The 19183-nt window shown below is 28.9% G+C and overlaps 1 long non-coding RNA gene across 2 annotated transcripts; it reads right to left on the bottom strand.

Moving 5' to 3' along the window:
- Positions 1-1651: 1651 nt before the first annotated feature.
- LOC139425211 (uncharacterized) lies at positions 1652-18596 on the bottom strand. Of its 2 annotated transcripts, none has more exons than XR_011636485.2 (3): positions 18308-18596; positions 10197-10387; positions 1652-3024 (listed from the first exon to the last, which is right to left on the bottom strand). It is a non-coding gene; the product is annotated as an uncharacterized LOC139425211 (long non-coding RNA). The 2 variants fall into 2 exon arrangements; XR_015428643.1 differs by lacking the exon at positions 18308-18596 and adding an exon at positions 13567-13638.
- Between the last annotated feature and the right edge of the window lie 587 nt (positions 18597-19183).

Genomic DNA, 19183 nt, shown 5'->3' with positions numbered 1-19183 from the left:
GTAAATAAAAGCAAAAAAAAAAAAAGGCCAAAGCAAATTCAGTATCAGAATAAAGATGAGAGTTTATAAACAAAAATAAAAGAAATTGAGAGTTCAATTACTTTCTCTACGTAGTGCACTATAGCAAATATTAATTGTTCTTATTTAAAATCAATTGTAGCATTTGAACCACATAATACTGAAATAGTCTATGCGTAACCTACTATTTTAAAAAACAAGAAAATTATTGAAAAATACAATACAACTCGTATAAAACTCATTTGAAAAAATTCCGAAATTATACTTTTAAACATGAGAGTTGTGGAGGTTATAAATAAAAGAAACTGAAATTATTCTAGTTTTATTGGTCTTTCTGTATAGGATTTCATAATGTTGTTCAACACTCATTTATTGCTTATTTCATTTTTTTTTTAATCCCACTCTGTCAGAGGAACGGATTTGTGACGTCGTTCATTCTGATCCACCTTTTTCTTTTCTTCAATTAATAGTTATTAAACTATTATTTTTTTCGCATCTTCTTTAAAATGCTGATGTTGTAAATATGATATTATTATGGTTTGCGACTATCGAATACGGTCATTTGGAATATAAATTTCTTCACAAAATGTAAGCATTTTATAAAATAATTCGTTATACAGTTTCAAGATGTGAAGGGAAAAAAATGAATCATAACAAATGGTTAAACATTTGGCTCAGAATTTTGAAATGTGGCCAATACTTTTGATATTCGGTTGATTCAGTGCATATGAAGTCCTTAGTGCTGCCTCTTAAGGAGTTCATCCCAAATGAAAACCATTCACTTATGTCAGTCAGATACTACCGAAAATGCAAAAAAAAAAAAACAGCATTTTTTAAAATTTCATTCATCAATACAAGGAACTAAAACAAAACATAATACACGAGTTCTAAGTTGACATTTTAATTTTTTTACGTGTAAATAATATTGCATTTAGCATCAGTTTACTATCTCAAGTTGTTTCAGGGCAAATGAAAAAAGTTAAATATGAGTACTTGTATAGGTTCGCATCTTCATCACCTGCATGACTCATTTTTATGACTCTCTTTTTTCTGCGTCAATTTGACCACCAATCGTGTGTATACAATTGTACAAAACGCGTCCACACACAGCAAAACTTCCAAACCACAGCCTTTAATTATTATTATTTTTTGCTTTGCTTTCGGGTCGAATAAAAACGGGATAGAACAAAACGTATTGACGCATTCCGAGTTAACTCGGGATAGTAAATATTTACAATCGTATACCCGAGTTAACTCGGAGTGATCAGGGAAGCGGTTAAGGTAAAAAAAAAGAAATTATGTTTTTCTAATTTAAAAGAATAATATTTTGGAAGATTAATTGAGAAGATATGAATGAAGGCAAAAAGTGGGAACCTTTTTGTGAAATCCATACCTACCATTTTGAATCCAAATACAAGAGTCGATGTGACTGAGCATATTTGGGATTTCCAAGGGCATTGCATTTAACATTTATGCGAAATGCCTCTCAGAAATCCCAATTAGGCTGCAGTTCCATTCTTTTTTAGAAGGCCATCTTTGTTTTGAAGAATTCAGTTTTCAAAAGTTTTTTTTTTCTTTTTTGTATAATTATTTTGTTTCCAAAAATGCTTTTTTTTTTTCAAAATCTTTTTTCAGGCTTAAATATATTTTTCTATAATTCATAACAGGGAAAACCTGGAAAATACACGGAATTTCAAAATTACCTAAAATAACAGGGGAAATGCAGGGAATTTTGATTGTTTTTTCTTTACAAACTGGGAAAATACAGGGAATTTTGTTTCTTTATAAATAATGGTGACCTCTCAAAGCCTCATTTATGAGATATTTAAAGATGATATTTCAACTATACTGAACTATTTCATTCACTCATAACATTATGTAAGTATGTTCAGCTGCATAAATAAGTACAGGAAAAACACAGGGAATTTTGTTTCTTTATAAATAATGGTGACCTCTCAAAGCGTCATTTATGAGATATTTAAAGATGATTTTTCAACTATACTGAACTATTTCATTTACTCATAACATTATGTAAGTATGTTCAGCTGTATAAATAAGTACAGGAAAAACACAGGGAATTTTGTTTCTTCATAAATAATGGTGACCTCTCAAAGCGTCATTTATGAGATATTTAAAGATGATTTTTCAACTATACTGAACTATTTCATTTACTCATAACATTATGTAAGTATGTTCAGCTGTATAAATAAGTACAGGAAAAGCACAGGGAATTTTTTTTCCTCCAGATTTGAGACGCAACCCTGTATAAGTAAAATCCGCCTCTGATGTTTTGCACTTCTGTAGGACATTTTCTTCAGTGATATTGTTCTGAAAAATGGATCGATCAAAAAAAAAAAAAATTCAAAAAATCAAAATCAACGATAAAGTTGTGATCCTCTTATGACGATCACTGGTTACCCATGGGTCAAATGCCTTTTCTTTTCTGGATGTTAAATGCCACACCATTTCAAATCCACTGGATTGCATTGGATGTTTGTCGTCGGATTGGTTTTCATATCCTTCCCCTATGTACGTGTTTCACAAAATACTTTTACCTTCTTCAGTATTCATATTTATATTAGTAGAAAAATGTTTGCATTTTTTCCCCTACAATTTGAAGAGAAATGTAAATAGACTTGAAATTAACAAATAATCTTTGAATTTAAGGAAAAATTTAGCGAATTTTTTTGAAAAAATTTATATTTTTCATTTTATTACATGAATTATGTATGAAATTAATTTTTTTTTAATGTTCTCTGTCTAAATATGAACGATCCCTGCAACTTACAGCAATGTAACATTAAAAAAGAGTCCACTGTAGCTTCATGGTTTTCAAGCTTTAGTGGTAAGACACAATATTAAAATTGAGGACTTACGAAATCCGTTGGGTCTTTATTGGGGTAGTGTGAGAGCGGCACTCGGGACTTAACAGGCCAGTAGACAATTTCTGAAGTCAGTCCATCAGTCCAGCTAAATCCCGGGTGCAGTCTTCCATTTCAGAGATACCTAGAGAAGAAGAAACAAAAAAGTTTTTACTTGGAGTATTAATATTTTGAAATAGTTTCTGTTCAACAATAAAATCAATTAAATAATGACAACTCAGTAGCAGTTACATTCGTCTTCAATATTATTAGATGCACTCTAAGATTCTATGTAAAATCTTAATTATCATACTCTATACAGCTGTATTGGTTTTACTCGGATGAAACCAGTTTGCACTTGTCTATTATCGTGTATCAATGGCTTAACAATGAAATGCAATACGCTAAAAATAAATACAAATATATAGGTATCTATATATATATTTCTCTTACACGGCGATAAAAAAAAACCTCATTACAACTCCCCGAATGGCAACGCTAGAAAATAGACCAATGATTGCAGCTAAAAATGTCACATGCCAAATCTAGCTAAGATGGCTCAACATATAGCGCTTTTAAAAACGGAAACTGAAATAACCAGGGAGAGCATAAGCTAGGCAGAAGTCGATAGATCTCTATTTTAGTTTTTTGTCGAAAGCGTTTTTTTTTCACGAATTTATGTATTACGAATTTATTTGACAATTTTTGATTTATATCACGAATTTATTTATTTTACTAGAATTTATTTGTTTATGCAGGTTTTTCCATTGCAATTCACTTATTTAAATTTTTAATAGACTTAATTATAGCCGAAATTTTAACCTTTTTAAAGAGATATCAGTTTTAGAAATTTTATCTTAAGATTTTATACTATAGCACATTTCTAATATATTTAACGAATTACATGTCATTTATTTGAATTCAAATTTATTTTAAGAACTCAGTATTTACTAAAATTATGTAATTTTTTTTAGAAAAAAAAGTTGTTATATGGATCTGAATGATTGTTTCGAATTCTTAGAATATTGTGCATTTGCAATGTACCTAAGTTAGTAGCGAGAGAAGCGAGCTTGGTTTGCGGAGCAAACCATATAACATTGCGCAGCAATTTTGGGGGGTTGGCGAGCGTTAGCGAGCAGGGGGCGCAGCCCACTAGTATAAGAAATTTCCCGAATAAAAACTCATGACATGTATGTCTAAATATAAAAGTATTGCCTTTAAACTTGTGCAAAACATGTCATTATTAAAACACAACAGTGTGTCCAATTATTGGGTCCAATTATTATAATATACTAATATAATACCTGATATAATAAATATTCTATATTTATATACTAATATATCGTCTAATTTAACCAATTGATACATGAAAGTAAACAAGTTCAAACAGTAACATAAAAACACTAAAGCTGTATAGAGTAATCACCTGATAATTAAGATTTTACATAGAATCTTATGGTGAGTCTAATAATTTGGCCTGAGGTTGTAATAGGTTTGAATAATCAAAAGATTTGGATTTTCGACCAAACATCTTTTTATATTAAATTCATAGTTCACCCAGAAAATTATTTTTGAGCACTAAAGCTAAGAAGTGAGCACAAAAGTTAAGAAAAGCTTCACCTCAATATTATTGAAGACCCAAAATACCTAATTAAAGAAGTCACGATGCAAATTTTAATGAATATTTGCATGAAGAAATACAGGGTGTCTCAGTTAAGCGTTTCAGAACTTCTAAGAGGGGTAGGGGGCATCCTGACGACTCGAAATCATATAGCAATGTGGGGTCGGAAATGCTTTCCTGAAGCGGTGACGTACACAGACGCATCATAAAGAAAAGAGACCGTAAGTGAAAAATCGCTATAATAATACATTGAAATAAGCATTAGGTACATGGGTCAAAGTAAGTGTTCGAAGTTTCTGCCACCGGCTACAATTCACACCTCACATCTCCGGCTCATGGACATCCGAACATTCAGCAATACTCCAGGCATATCTCGCAGGCAGCTACTGCGATTCTTGCAACCAGCATTATCAACAGGGGTGTCATAAACCAGTGTTTTCATATGACTCCAGAAGTCAAAACATGATAGGTCGGGTGACCGAGGAGACCATATAATTTTTTCAATGTATTATTATAGCGATTTTTCACTTACGGTCTCTTTTCTTTATGGTGCGTCAGTGTACGTCACCGCTTCAGGAAAGCATTTCCGACCCCACATTGCTATATGATTTCGAGTCGTCAGGATGCCCCCTACCCCTCTTAGAAGTTCTGAAACGCTTAACTGAGACACCCTGTATTAACTAATTGACACTGATTATTCTTTAATGTAACGGTACCATTAAAATGTCCCATATAGCATTCTGTTATGAGTTGTTTTCTTAAAAGAAATTTGCTGGAAAAAATAATTTTTCTATTTGTCAAAAAGTAACTCTAAAATAATAGCTTATTATCGGCAATCCAATATAGTTTATTATTTTTTTGCAATGAAATTTTCAAAGTAATCTCATGTACATGTATAGTGCAATAAAAATATCTTGATTTTTTTCTTTATGCCACTAAGTGGTCTGAAATTTATTTATGAAGAAAATGCAACATTAAATAAAGTGAAATGCAATGAAAATAATGCCAATCAATTGCGCATTTTTTTTTGTCAGCATTGTTTTTTGATAAATCAAATATTTGATAAGTCAAATATTTGATAATAAATCAAAAATTTGATGAACGAGAAATTTTGATAATACATTTTGAAAATAAATCAAAAATGAATAAAATCGTGATAGAATACAGATTTGTTAACAGAAAAAATTCTAAAGACTAACTAATAAGTAAATTATAAAACTTAAGACAAGCACTTCATTTTCATTGCTTGCAATCAGCATGATATGTGTTAAATAAAAAAAAAGTTTCTTTTCGTTTTAAGTGTTTAATAATGACATCTCTTAACTCATTTTACAAATAATCAGAAAAGAAATTTGATAATGTATTTTATTTTAAGCATCTTTAGAGCATTTTGCTTTCATCAGTTTATTTTAATAAATATTTTTCGAAAGCTATGATATTTAAACATTTAAAAATGACATTATTTACGTTTATTCAAAGAAATTCAGATTTGCATTAGTATTTAAACTTAAAAGTAGAAAAGTTTTAAGAGAAAATTTAATATTTTTTCAAATGTTTCCTTTCAAATTAAAGTTATTTATATAAATAATAAAAAAATTTACCTTTTGTAAAAAAAAAATTACTTTTTGTAAAAAAAAAAAAAATTTTTTTTTTGATTTTATGAAACCGTGGTTTAAACAACATTTTGTTTAAACCAGATAAGTCTGTGAAAAAGTGTTTCAATTGGGTATACTATAGCCTACGTCACAGGTTGTGTCATTCCTACTAAATTTAACCCATGAACGGCATTTTCTGCGAGCCTAACTTCAAGCCACAAATAAACAAACGAAGTGTTTGATCGTTTAAATAGCTGCTCGCCAGATTTTATTGCATTGTAAAGAAAAGTAATTGATATTCGATTTTTGATTAATAATTGATTTATGTGGATAGTGGCATTTGTGTGGATAGTGGCATGGAATTTAGCATTGCGTTATGGTAAATATTATTCCTACTAAGTGGAAGTAGTTGTGTTTTTTTTATATTATACCCAATTGGGTATAATATGAAAAAAGCACAACTACTTCCACTTACTAGGAATAACATTTACCTTTTAGTTTAATTAATAAACTGAGTTTTAAATATGCTTACTAAATTCATAAACTTCGGTAAAGCAACAATATAAATTATTTCCAAAGAAACTAGACTAATACAATTCCAACCTGGCGAGTAGCGACTTATAACAAGACACTTCGTTTGATGCTTTTACTTGTTGCTAGAAATCAGGTTCGCAGAAAATGCTGTTTACTAGTTAAATTTAGTAGGAATAACACGATCTGTGACGTAGGCTATAGTATACCCAATTGACACACTATGAAGTAATACAATACATTTCTTATTTTCTTTCGTTTTTTTTTCTTCCTGAAATTCTTTTCTATTTTAAGCTTTGCATTTTTACTTATTTACATATAACGTTTGAGTATAAATATTACAAAGTTCATAAGGAACGAATCTATTTGTCTTTTTTGTCGAAAGCAGTTGACGACGTTTGTAAAAATGATGGAATGCAGAAAAAGTGTTCTAAAGTAGTCAATTATAGAGTAAGACTGAAATTTTCACATAAAAGCCGCATAATGTTTGAATTAAAATACAACCCAGTTCATAAAGAACGAAAAGTGCAGCCGTTTAAGTAAAGGAAATACTTTAGCGTAAAACTAACAGTGTGATAAGAATCAAATACCCCGCTTGACGTACTCCATGCTTGAAAGATGAGAGACAGGTTCCGCTGATTCATCATCCAGACTACAATAAAATATCATAAAAATCTAATCGTAGTTTGTTCTCCAGAGAAATTAAGTGATTGATATTCTGATGGCATCGCATTCAACACCGGGACATGCATCATGAATGTGCATTTTCACCCAAAGTTAAAGTTAGACGATTTTGATCTGAACTAAAGCGCACGAGATTTGTGTGAGTGCGTACAATCCAGAAATTATTACACTTTGAGGGTGCACAATCTGAGGCTTTTGATGTGCGGTTCGCTTCAGCACATGAGCATAATAATAATAAAAAAATGACTACTACAATTTTTTTATTTTTTGAAAATAAAAAATATCGGAAATTTTGAATTGCACTTGAAGAAGGGCCGGGTGGGTAGGGGCCAAGAAGTCGTGGGTTCGATCCCTGCCGGCCGATGACTCTCCATGCAGCAAATGATGCACAGCCACCGAGAGTCAAGGCCTCTCACTAGATTTGTGTCCTCTGATAGAGAAGCATAATATAAAGCGCTATTTGTATTAAGAGAAAACTATAATAAATAGTTCAAACTTTTGAGCGACGTAATATATTTTTGCTTTAGCTAATTTAATAGCACTGCATTTTTCTTTTTAAGAGGTGAATTTTTAGCTTTTTAAGTTATTTATAAAGTTATAACTCAATAAAATGAACATGTAGGACTGCTTGATGCCTTTCAAAAGAAATGAAGAAATGAAATTGAATAAGAAATTTTTTACTTTTAATTTTTGAATCTTGATTCAACATAACTAATTTTAATATCAAAAGAATCAACCTTATTTAAATGTATAACTTATTATTTTCTAATGTGTCATTAAATATTAGATTTAATCACATATTTGAAAATAAGAAATGATACATGAGGAAACGAACAAATAAAAATATGTTACATCATGGCAGACAAGGAAGGAAACAATAGTTTTTTTTGGCACATTCATAAAATTTTTATTTTAAAATACGCTCTGAAGAATTCTTTCAAAATCTTATGATATTCATTCAAATTCCAAGTGGAAATAATATAAACATAAATACTGCAATTAAATGACGCGTATAATATTCAAATAGTACAAAATAATTTTGCTAAGTAATAGTTATAAAGTAATAATAATAAAAAAATTATAAGTAATTTAGCAAAGTATTCCGATCATTAAGATTGTAAAACTTTAAAATAGTATTTATTATTTTTGAAAGTAAATATATCTTTATTTACTATAAAAAAAATAAAGTATTTTCAAATCTTAAGCTTTTCTAAAATGTAATAAATTCATTGATGACAATCTTTCTTATAAGATTTGTTAAAAAAATATTCCAAAATAGAGATTGCTCTAGAAAATTAATGGTATAATATAGTATAATATAGTATTATTCTTATAATATTCTGAGAAGAAATTGTTCAATCATTAAAAAAATTATTCACTGAAAAAGGCAAGAAAATATTGAATATTATTTATAAACTGCATTTGAAATTGTCGACAAGCTTTTGTTAAGTTATAATTTAAAAAAAAAATTAGGATAAATGAAATATAATAGAATTTATTAAAGTCATTTTTCCTGTCCCTCAATAATCTCATTCATTAATATATTTTATGTAAGATACATTTCAATGAATATTCTTATGAGTGCCGTCAGGCTAACCGTGGATGCTCTCCATGTATGCGGGTTAGCTCCATCAAAAAATCCTCCACGAAGGCAAAATTTCTCTCACTACTCGATCCAGGAGTTTCCTTGTCTTCTGGATTGGGTTCAAAATGACAAGGCAGCGGAGTAGAACATGAGAAGCCGCAAACACATAAAAATTGGGTCGGCTGTTCAACGACACTTTTTATTTTTGGTTATTTTGATTCCTTTAGACGTGTTTTTAAGAATCCTTCATTTAAGCCGGTTCCGGGGCCATCCATGGAGATCTTTGGGCTTTTGTGATAACCTTTGATTTCGAAATTTTATATTGGTTTTCTTTTGGAATTATTAAGATTAAAAATCTCATCTATCTGTTCTTTCATTGATCCGCATTTGTTTACTTTTCCTTTACAATACTTGATTTAAATTGTCACGTCCTATCGATATTGTGTAGCAATCTTTATTAGTTTTACACTACTATAATTTTGCTTCTCCCATATTCCGAGTCATTTTAAGATATGTCGAGAGCACCATTAGTCTTTTATCCGAGCAAAAAATACATTTTTATAATCATTTATTATTGTTTTATATCATTTTCTTCAATAATAATAGAAACAATTTTTAATTGCAAGGTATACAAATTTTCACGCAATTTTAAAGAATGTCATTCTGTAAGGCAAATTTTGAACGAAATCGGTCCTAGAGTTCCCGAGAAATTGAATTTAAAAAAATGTTGTATTTTAAAACTAATTATTATATTATTATTATTAATACAAAATAGGTAGTTTTGGGTGGATTTGGGGACAAAACCCCCTCCGAAAGTATACATTACTCGATTAATTAACTATTGTAATTGAGATAATTGTATTTAGATACAAAAATTTTTTCATTATTAATTATTATAGATATATTAGAAGGAGGTAACCCCTCTCGAATAAAACTACTGGTTACAATTCCCTCTTTAATTTTCTACGATAGAAAGTATTAAAAGTTTCAATTGTCACGTATAATTCTTAATTCAAAGCTAGTCATTGTAGAACGTAATAATAGAAATAGAATTGTGAATCATTTGTGCACGTGCGTGGAACAAGTTCAAAAATTCAAAGATAAAATCGAAATTATTCAAGGAATTCTTTTATCGCTCTCAAAGGTATGAGATCTCTACCATGGAATTTTTTCCCAACAGCTTTTGTTCTGTACAATGTTAGTGATTTTGTTCCAAATTATGATACACAACAAGCAGATGTGTGTGTGTTTAAAAAAAAAACAAACAGCTACTGTTTTAATAATTAAAAGAAGAACCATACTTATTTTTCTCAGATTTGAAAGCTGAACCAAGGAGTAGCCTTTTCTTATTTCTATTCACCGATAATGAATATTATTTTGACATGCATGGATGAACTTCTAAAACCTTATTTCTTGCCGACAGATAGACTTAATTGTAGATTAAGATAAGGTGGCTTCCAGTGTTTTTCAGATCGGAATGCCATCGTTCAATCTGTAAAGAAAGAATGTTTTTTATGAGCGAGGAATGACAAAAGTATGCGACAGCTTGAAATTGGATAACTCCTCTTTAATTTTATTTGACATTTTGTGTGCATCCTATTTCTTATGGTATTCCATTCTTTTAAAGAAATACAGTGTGCTTAATATATACACAATACAGACAAAGCATATTTAAAAAGGATTTTTTTTCCACCGGTTAAGTTTCATTTGCTTTAAAAGACTTTTTGCAGCAAAATTTAAAAATTCTTTCATACAAATAATGTATTTGGATTAAATAATTTGTTTCTGAAAACAAACATCGCTTTGAAAACACGAATGATTCGTAAACATATAAATCTATTCTTAAAACATGTTTATATTTCAAAAAATAATAGAATAGACGATTTTTTAACGTTTTAGACATGAGATTATTTTAAAAATTAGCTAAAGATGTATTGTTTTAGTTGGTTACTCTTTGAGACATGTCAACAACACATTTTAATTTTCTTTCTTAATATTTATTATGACAATCAAACCCCGCTATAGCGAACCTTCAAGGGACCGGTTCACTATAACCGGGAGTTCACTCTACAAACAATTTTTCCGAACTGTTCCCTTTTATGACACATTATTTAAATAAATGACCCATAAAAAGAAAAATGATTTTAAAAAAATATATTTTTTTTTTTATGACTCTTTGTCTTGGGTACAAAAAATTGAGGGATGGGAAAACTGAGGAAGCAAACAAGAAAAAAGTACTTATGGCTACATTCCACTCAAAAATGGTTTTAAAAATCGGTAGATATATTTTAGGTAGAAATTTCGAAATTATCGAAAAATGAAGAAAAAAATCAGTCGAAGACAGAAAAAAAATTCTTAATATCCAATTACCTCTCTTCTTTTTGTTCACTCTATCCACAATATATATATATATATATATACATATATATACATATACATATATATATATATATATATATATATATATATATATATATATATATATATATATATATATATACATATATATATATATATATATATATATATATATATATATATACATATATATATATATACATATATATATATATACATATATATACATATACATATATACATATATATATATACATATATATATATATATATATATATATATATATATATATATATATATATATATATATATATATATATATATATATATATATATATATATATATATATATATATATATATACTATATGTGTATGGCAAAGCACGGGAGCGAACGTTATCCGGGAGTTCACTATAACCCATGTTCAGTATAGCGGGGTATCTAGATGCGTGTCTTTCATGCCTCGAAGTACTGCAATGGTATAAATTTCATTCGATATGTTTTGTTACAAGCAGATGTCAATTGCAGTAATATTTTAGTTTAATGTATGCAATATTTTTAGAAATGTCTTGAGAAGTATTTTTGGAGGAATTTTAAAGAAAATGGTAGGTGGCTTAGAAGATGAAATCTAGAGCTTGATAACTCATATAATGAACCTGACATTAATAACTTTATCAAACAACAAGGAATAAAGTGGGCAGGCCACGTTATGCAAAAAGAGTTTTCAACCCCAGAAGAAAAAGAGCAATCCGAGATTGAAATGGACTAATGGCCTGGAAAAAGAACTTTTGAACTTAAAAACTGGAAGACACTAGCAGGAAAAAAGGTTAGACTGGAAAAAACTTCTTGAAAAGGGTCCACCCTGGACTGTCGAGCCATGGATGATGATGATGATTACAATATTTTTATGATTTACTTTAAATTAAACGTCATGAACCTGAAAGCAGTGAACTTGTCTCATGCCAGACATCTTTGCTGAGGGTATTTCGGTCCAGAATGTATTTTTTTAAGCAAAGTTTTCTTACTAAATTTTATTACAATTTAGGGTATAATTTTGCAGCGTCATTCATGGATCTTATTAACGATCGGCCACAGAGGTATTCTCATTGCTTACGTTGACGGGATAGTGACAGATTTTTGCACCAATCAGATTTGACAAATTTTTTGCGCGTTTGAACGTTGTTTCTTTATTTAATTAACATTAAAAGTAGTTGACAGGAATAGCAACGAACTAAGGGTTTTTTTTTTTTTTTTGAATCGCACTACTTCAATACTTCTTTTAATAAGCAGCGCACTAGACTGCAAACTATGGAAAAAAGTAACGACTACAGTAGTTTCGCTACTTGAAGCTCTACTTCCGATCACTGAGTACAGGAATAGCGTCAAAAACTCCCCCCCCCCCAATAAAAATTAATTTGTTAGAAAAAAAAATAACGTAACTGCAAAAGTTTTTTTTACTACTTACTTATTTATCATCAAGTATTTTGTACTTTTTCCCAATTTCTAGTCCTACAATAAACTAATAATATTTTGTGATAAATTCGTAAGTTATTTTCAGTTAAATTCAATAAGGACTATAGAAATACGACTAACTTGGAAATTGGATCACAAAGAGCATTGATTTAGTTTATGGATTCGATTCCTCAAAGTTTGTAAAGTTTGAAAAATAAACAATTTTTTTGACTGAACATCTTTTTCTATTTTACATCCGTCTTTGAAGAGCCGACCCAATTTTGGGCTTGCGACTACTCATGTTCAACTCCGTTACCTTGTCATTTTGAACCCAATCTAGAAGACGAGGGAACTCCTGCATCGGTGCCCACAGATGTATTGTTTTGTTATGGGAACATGGAGGACTTTGTGACTCGATAGATTGAACGTGCATCGGTCACCATTTACTACACGGGGGATCTTCGGCCAGCGGGGAAGGCACCCGCGACGATGGGCATGGGCCCAGTGCCCTACCAACCAGGCTATCCCCGGCAAACATCATTTTTTTGAAAACTTTTGATTCCTAAAATTTTTTTTAGAAGTTTTATAATTTTAAACATCATATTCTATAGTTTTTTTCAAAAGTGATGACCTGAAATATCAAAATAGATATGGTTATAAAATATAATTTTGTTTACGTGCCATTTTATTATTTACATAAATATCTGAAGACATAAAGTCGCTACAACCATGCGTTAAAAATGATATTCGCACGCAAGCATATATATATATATATATATATATATATATATATATATATATATATATATATATATATATATATATATATATATATATATATTTTAAAATTCAATACTTACTTTTTATTCCATTAAGGAAGTTTATGCTGATAAACGGAGCCTGACTAAGGCAGGAGCATAAGGGGCAGCTGCTGCGGATGTAAAAATTATTTTACGTTTCCGTCTTTAAAAAACATTTTTTTAAACAAAATATCAGTACAGTGTAAAATCCATAAGTTTTATGTTAGCTTCTTCATTCATCCTTCGTATGAACACAAAAAATCTATAATTCATAAATCCATGGCTTTCCAGGGCGGAATTCCGCTAAATTTTCACAATCGCGATGTTGGCCAATGAAAAGCCCGTATTTTTAAATATCGCAAAATGCCATATATGTTTACAAAAATACGGGCTTCTGATTTTCTCAATTGAGCCATCGTCATTGCGAACATTTAGCTGAATTCCGCTCTAATGTCAGCAAGGATATGAATTTTTTTGCAGATAGATGACAAAGTGAACAATCAAGAAAACTGCATTCGGCATGATGGACATAAAATGGTCAGAAAATAAATAAAAATGGACAGAACAATATTTCGTCTGACCATTGGAATGGGGCAATTTTAGGTTCTAGTCAAATTTCTATTTATCTTTAATGAGGCGAAAAATTTAAATACCTCCATAACGTTCAGTTCTTCATTACGGAAGTAGTGAAACAGAGGGGAGGGGCTCAAGGAAGTGTTTATCCTGGGCCCCAATTAGGCTAAGCAAGGCCCTGCTAACAAATAGAAAATGACAGCAACCGCAAGTGTGAATTTAAAATATATTGGTATAAAAAATATATACTAATTATAAAATAAATAATATACAATTGTATAATAATTATATGCTAATTTATGATAAACATTTTTGTTTAGTAAGTTCATTTTTATGATGACATTTTAGTTCATTTAAATGGTCGCATTTATCGATTTCAATACATGATATTTAGGATTGCATTATTACATATATATTTCCGGATGAAATACATGTTTTGATACATGATTTAAAAGGAAAAAAAAAAGTTCGAAATGCAACTGTTTCGGAACATAACGTCCATGTAGTGTGCTTGTAGCTCAACCTTACTTTCTTAATGACAACATTGAAAAATCAAGTTTTGCGATGAAGAAAAAACATTTTTAGATCTAACTCCTATATATATATATATATATATATATATATATATATATATATATATATATATATATATATATATATATATATATATAGCACAGTAAAAACAAAGAGAAAAACGAGAATAATTAATAAGTTTTATTAACTGCGCATAAGCTGCAAGTATATAGAACTCATAAAATAAGCTAAAAAATTGAGAAAATATGGAAAAAAAAATAATGACAAGAGAAGAAAATTATTAACAATACTTTTTTAAAAAACATAATTTTTAATACCTTAAAAAAAAAAAAAAAAAAATTAAAATTTTGAAAACAAAACTAAGAAAAGATATAATCTCTTCATCAGCTCACACGATTATATCCGCAAAAGGAGTGCTTTCTAAAATTGTATTAATATAGCCAAAGCAAAATATATCAATACAACAGTGTGAGGAGCACTAAAAAAAAAAATATATTTTCTACTATTACCTTACTTCCGTTTTCTTTTTGTTTCCGCTTTTGTTCGGTTTTGTTTTTTTGTGCTATATATATATATATATATATATATATATATATATATATATATATACATGCATATATGTTCAAAATGTTGAGAAAACATGGAAAAAGTACAGAACAATGAAAAAAGGGAAAAGAAAATTAATCAAAAATCCGGAAAAAAATCCAAAAAAAAAGGAAGAAAAAAAATTTATAAATATCCGGGGAAGAAAAGATATAATATTTTCATCAGCTCACACGATTATGTCCGCAAAAAGGAGTGCTTTCCAATATTGTATCAATATAGCCAAAGCAAAATATATCAATACAATAGTGTGAGGAGCACTCAAGAAAAAATTTACAACAGATAAAATAGAACAAAATAAGTAAAAATATCACGTAAATACAGAAAATAAAATGTAAAGGAAAAGCAGAATAAAATATAAAGCGAGTAGCAAACTCAAATGAACTTACATGAATGGAAAATTTTTCAAAGATTGATTTAAAATATTTTCGTTACAAGATTGCCAAATTACAAAAAAATGAAAACAGAAGCGCAAATTGAGATAAAAGAGTAAATACAGTGGATTTGTTTTATAGTGCGTTCTTATTGAACTCACTATACTGAAGTGCGTTAGATTTGTTAGTTACCAAGGATGGGCCCGGAAATGGATGTGTGTAAGGTAATATTATACTGGATAATTTAAAGGAGTTGACAATTAAAAATTTTAGAAATTTGATAATTTTAGAAAATTAACTTTTGATTAAGAAAAAAATAAAGTGGAAAAGAGAAAGTAACATGAATTGTCTGGTTTGCACATAATTTTAGTCACGGATTTGCCCGAAATGGATTTGCACTTGGTAAAAATTTTATAAATTAACAAAAAAGTTTTTTTGTAAATTCATTTATAATAGTATACAATTAACTTAATAATTTCTTATAGAATTTAACTACTTTAGTTGGGTATCCATAATTTTTTTATTATCAAATTTTGAAAGAGTTTGTTAATCTGCTTTTTTGGATAAATAAAGATTACTACATGTTCTTTTAATTCTATTCATTTGATTAAAAATGGTATTTAGTATTTAGGTATTTAGGTCTAATGGTATTTAGGTCTTAGAAGTATTAGAAATCCAAGTAATTAACTTATTTATATTAAATTTAAAATCATATCTTTTATCAACAAAGCAGATATTTTCTACTTTTATAATAATCAAATCCAAAAAATTGAAATTAATATTATCATCATGATTACGAAGCAAGATTAATGCCTCGGGGTAAATATTATTTAATAAAACAGTATAATCTTGAAAATTAAAGGATATAATTAAATCAGCAATGAATCTTTAAACAAGTTTAATATTAAGAGTATAATTTTTTTCTTCATAATAATGCAAAAATAAGTTAGCTAAGAGAGATGAAAAATTAGATTTTTGTGACATTCCATTTATTTAAAGAAAAATATATTTTCCATTGAAAAGAAAATTATTAAAAAATCAAAAATTAATTGGAATGAATAATTGGAATGTAATAAGAATGAAAATCGCTATTAAGGATATTTTTAAAATCAAAGCAATAATTCAAAAGAACATCTTTTAGCTTAGAAAGGGGAATGCTATTGAAAATATCCTGGAAATCAGAAGTCGCAATAGAATTAATTTTATTATGTTCAATAAATTCTAAAATCGGTTGATTATTAGTGATAATTGAAGAAAAACCTTCTTTAATACTATTGTTAATAATTTTATTAATGTAATTAGAGATAATAGTGCCAGGTATAGTTAAGTGAGTATTAGCCCCACGTGTGATAGTTCTAAATTTTATAGGATTTTATGAAATTTTTATAAATTTTTTTCCATTTCTCGGTATTTTTTTCTTCTGGATTTTTGTTATTTTTATTAGTATTATTTTTCTTTTTAGTATTATTTTAATACTATTGTTAATAATTTTATTAATGTAATTAGAGATAATAGTGCCAGGTATAGTTAAGTGAGTATTAGCCCCACGTGTGATAGTTCTAAATTTTATAGGATTTTATGAAATTTTTATAATTTTTTTTCCATTTCTCGGTATTTTTTTCTTCTGGATTTTTGTGATTTTTATTAGTATTATTTTTCTTTTTCCCTTTTTTCATTTTTCTCTAATCTTTTCCATGCTTTCTCTACATTTTGAACTTATATATATAAAATTCCAAAACATTTGAACTTCTGGATATATTTCACCGATTTCTTTCAGTTTCCGTCATTTTAATTTCGTCCTTTTTTTCCATTAAACCATTCCAAAGTTGCTTTTATTCTTATTAGATTTAACACGAAAAAAAAATATTTTTTGCTTGAAATGAAGTACACCGAGTGACAGAAATACCACTCCGATTACATCTAAGCGATAAAAGTTTCAAATTTATAATTTTGTTTAAGTTTCCTGTTGTTGAAAAAGAGAGTACAATATATTGCATATTTTCATTAAGAATATCAGTAGCAAGAACGAGCACAAATGATCACTTCATTTTGTTTAAAGACTCTCATGTACAATTTTTCTTTAATTAAAAAATAATTATAATAGCTGTACAGTCCCTTTTTAGGTTATTAGACTAAGATTCCATCTAAAGTCTTAATTATCACATACAGCTTTATTGTATTTAAGCGACTGTTTTGCACTTGTTTACACTCGTGTATCAATGGGTTAAATCAGACGATAAGATAAATCAGACGATAAGATAAATCAGACGATAAGATAAATCAGACGATAAGATAAATCAGACGATAAGATAAATCAGACGATATATTATATATAATATTTATTACATCAAGCATTATGTTAGTATATTGTAATAATTAGATCCAATTATGAGACGAAGTGTAGTTTTTTAATAATGACATGTTTTGCACGAGTTCATAGGCAATACGAGTTTATATTTAGACATACGTGTCATGGGTTTTTATTTATGCGATTTTTTATAGACTCAATTGCTGTATTTATTTTTAACGTATTTCATGACAATGTTAACCCATTGATACACGAACGTAAACAAGTGCAAACAGTCACATAAAGAACAATAAAGCTGTATAGAGTATCACCTGATAATTGTAATTTTATATAGAATCTTTTAGTGCGCCTAATCATTTGGACAGGGACTGTATACAGTTTATCTGATATTGTATCAAAAGAAACTTACCCTATGAAACAGCTATTTTTCATTCCATTTTCACGAGGGACGCAGACAAGTCATAAAATGAACAGTTCGATGTATTTTAAAACAAAATAACGCAAAAAAAAACAAAACATTAGCATTTTCGAACACATGTTATAACCAATAGGATAAAAGAACAATTGTAGTGAAATGTTTTCATGAAGATTGGAGAATGTTTGAAGCGGAGAGAAAAAGCAATGTATTCATGAAAGAGAGCGAAGGAATGAAAAGTCCTTGAAGATTGGACCTGTCATTAAACTTCCGAACGAAAACTTGCTCGGCCACCTTCCAGCGATCAAAAGCAGACGACAATAAATGATGCATATCATTCATTCGAAAGGTGCATTTCTTCTTCAGCATACCTTTGATGTTTCACAGATAAATTTAATAAACAAATTTATTTCTTTTTAAACCATTAGCGGATTATATGTAAATGATCATTTGCATAAGAAATCGATTCTCTTAGAACAACGCGTTGTTTTTCTGGTATAACTCTAGAAGAATTCAAAATATGTTAGCAGGTAGTGGCATAGTATTTAATTTTATAGTAGACTCATACAGTCCCTGATGGTCATATTATCAGACGCACTCTATGTAAAATTATAATTATACTCAGGTGATACTCTATGCAGCTTCATTGTTTTCACTCGGATGTTGACGCTCCGGTATGAGTGGGTTAACATTGTCATGCAATACGCTAAAAATAAATACAATTGTATAGTATCACGTGATAATTATAATTTTACATAGAATCTTACAGTGTGTCTGATAATATGGCCATGGGTTGTATTTTAAGAAAACCCTATAATCCCCCCCTTTTCAGGAAATATTCTAAAAGAACAAACTATCTAATACATTTGA

The sequence above is a fragment of the Parasteatoda tepidariorum genome, chromosome 1 (assembly GCF_982258835.1).
Source record: "Parasteatoda tepidariorum strain Cologne lab strain chromosome 1, Ptep-v5.0, whole genome shotgun sequence".
Lineage (NCBI taxonomy): Eukaryota > Metazoa > Arthropoda > Arachnida > Araneae > Theridiidae > Parasteatoda > Parasteatoda tepidariorum.
Note: the sequence above shows the minus strand (reverse complement) of the source record. Positions and strands in the feature narration are given on the sequence as shown.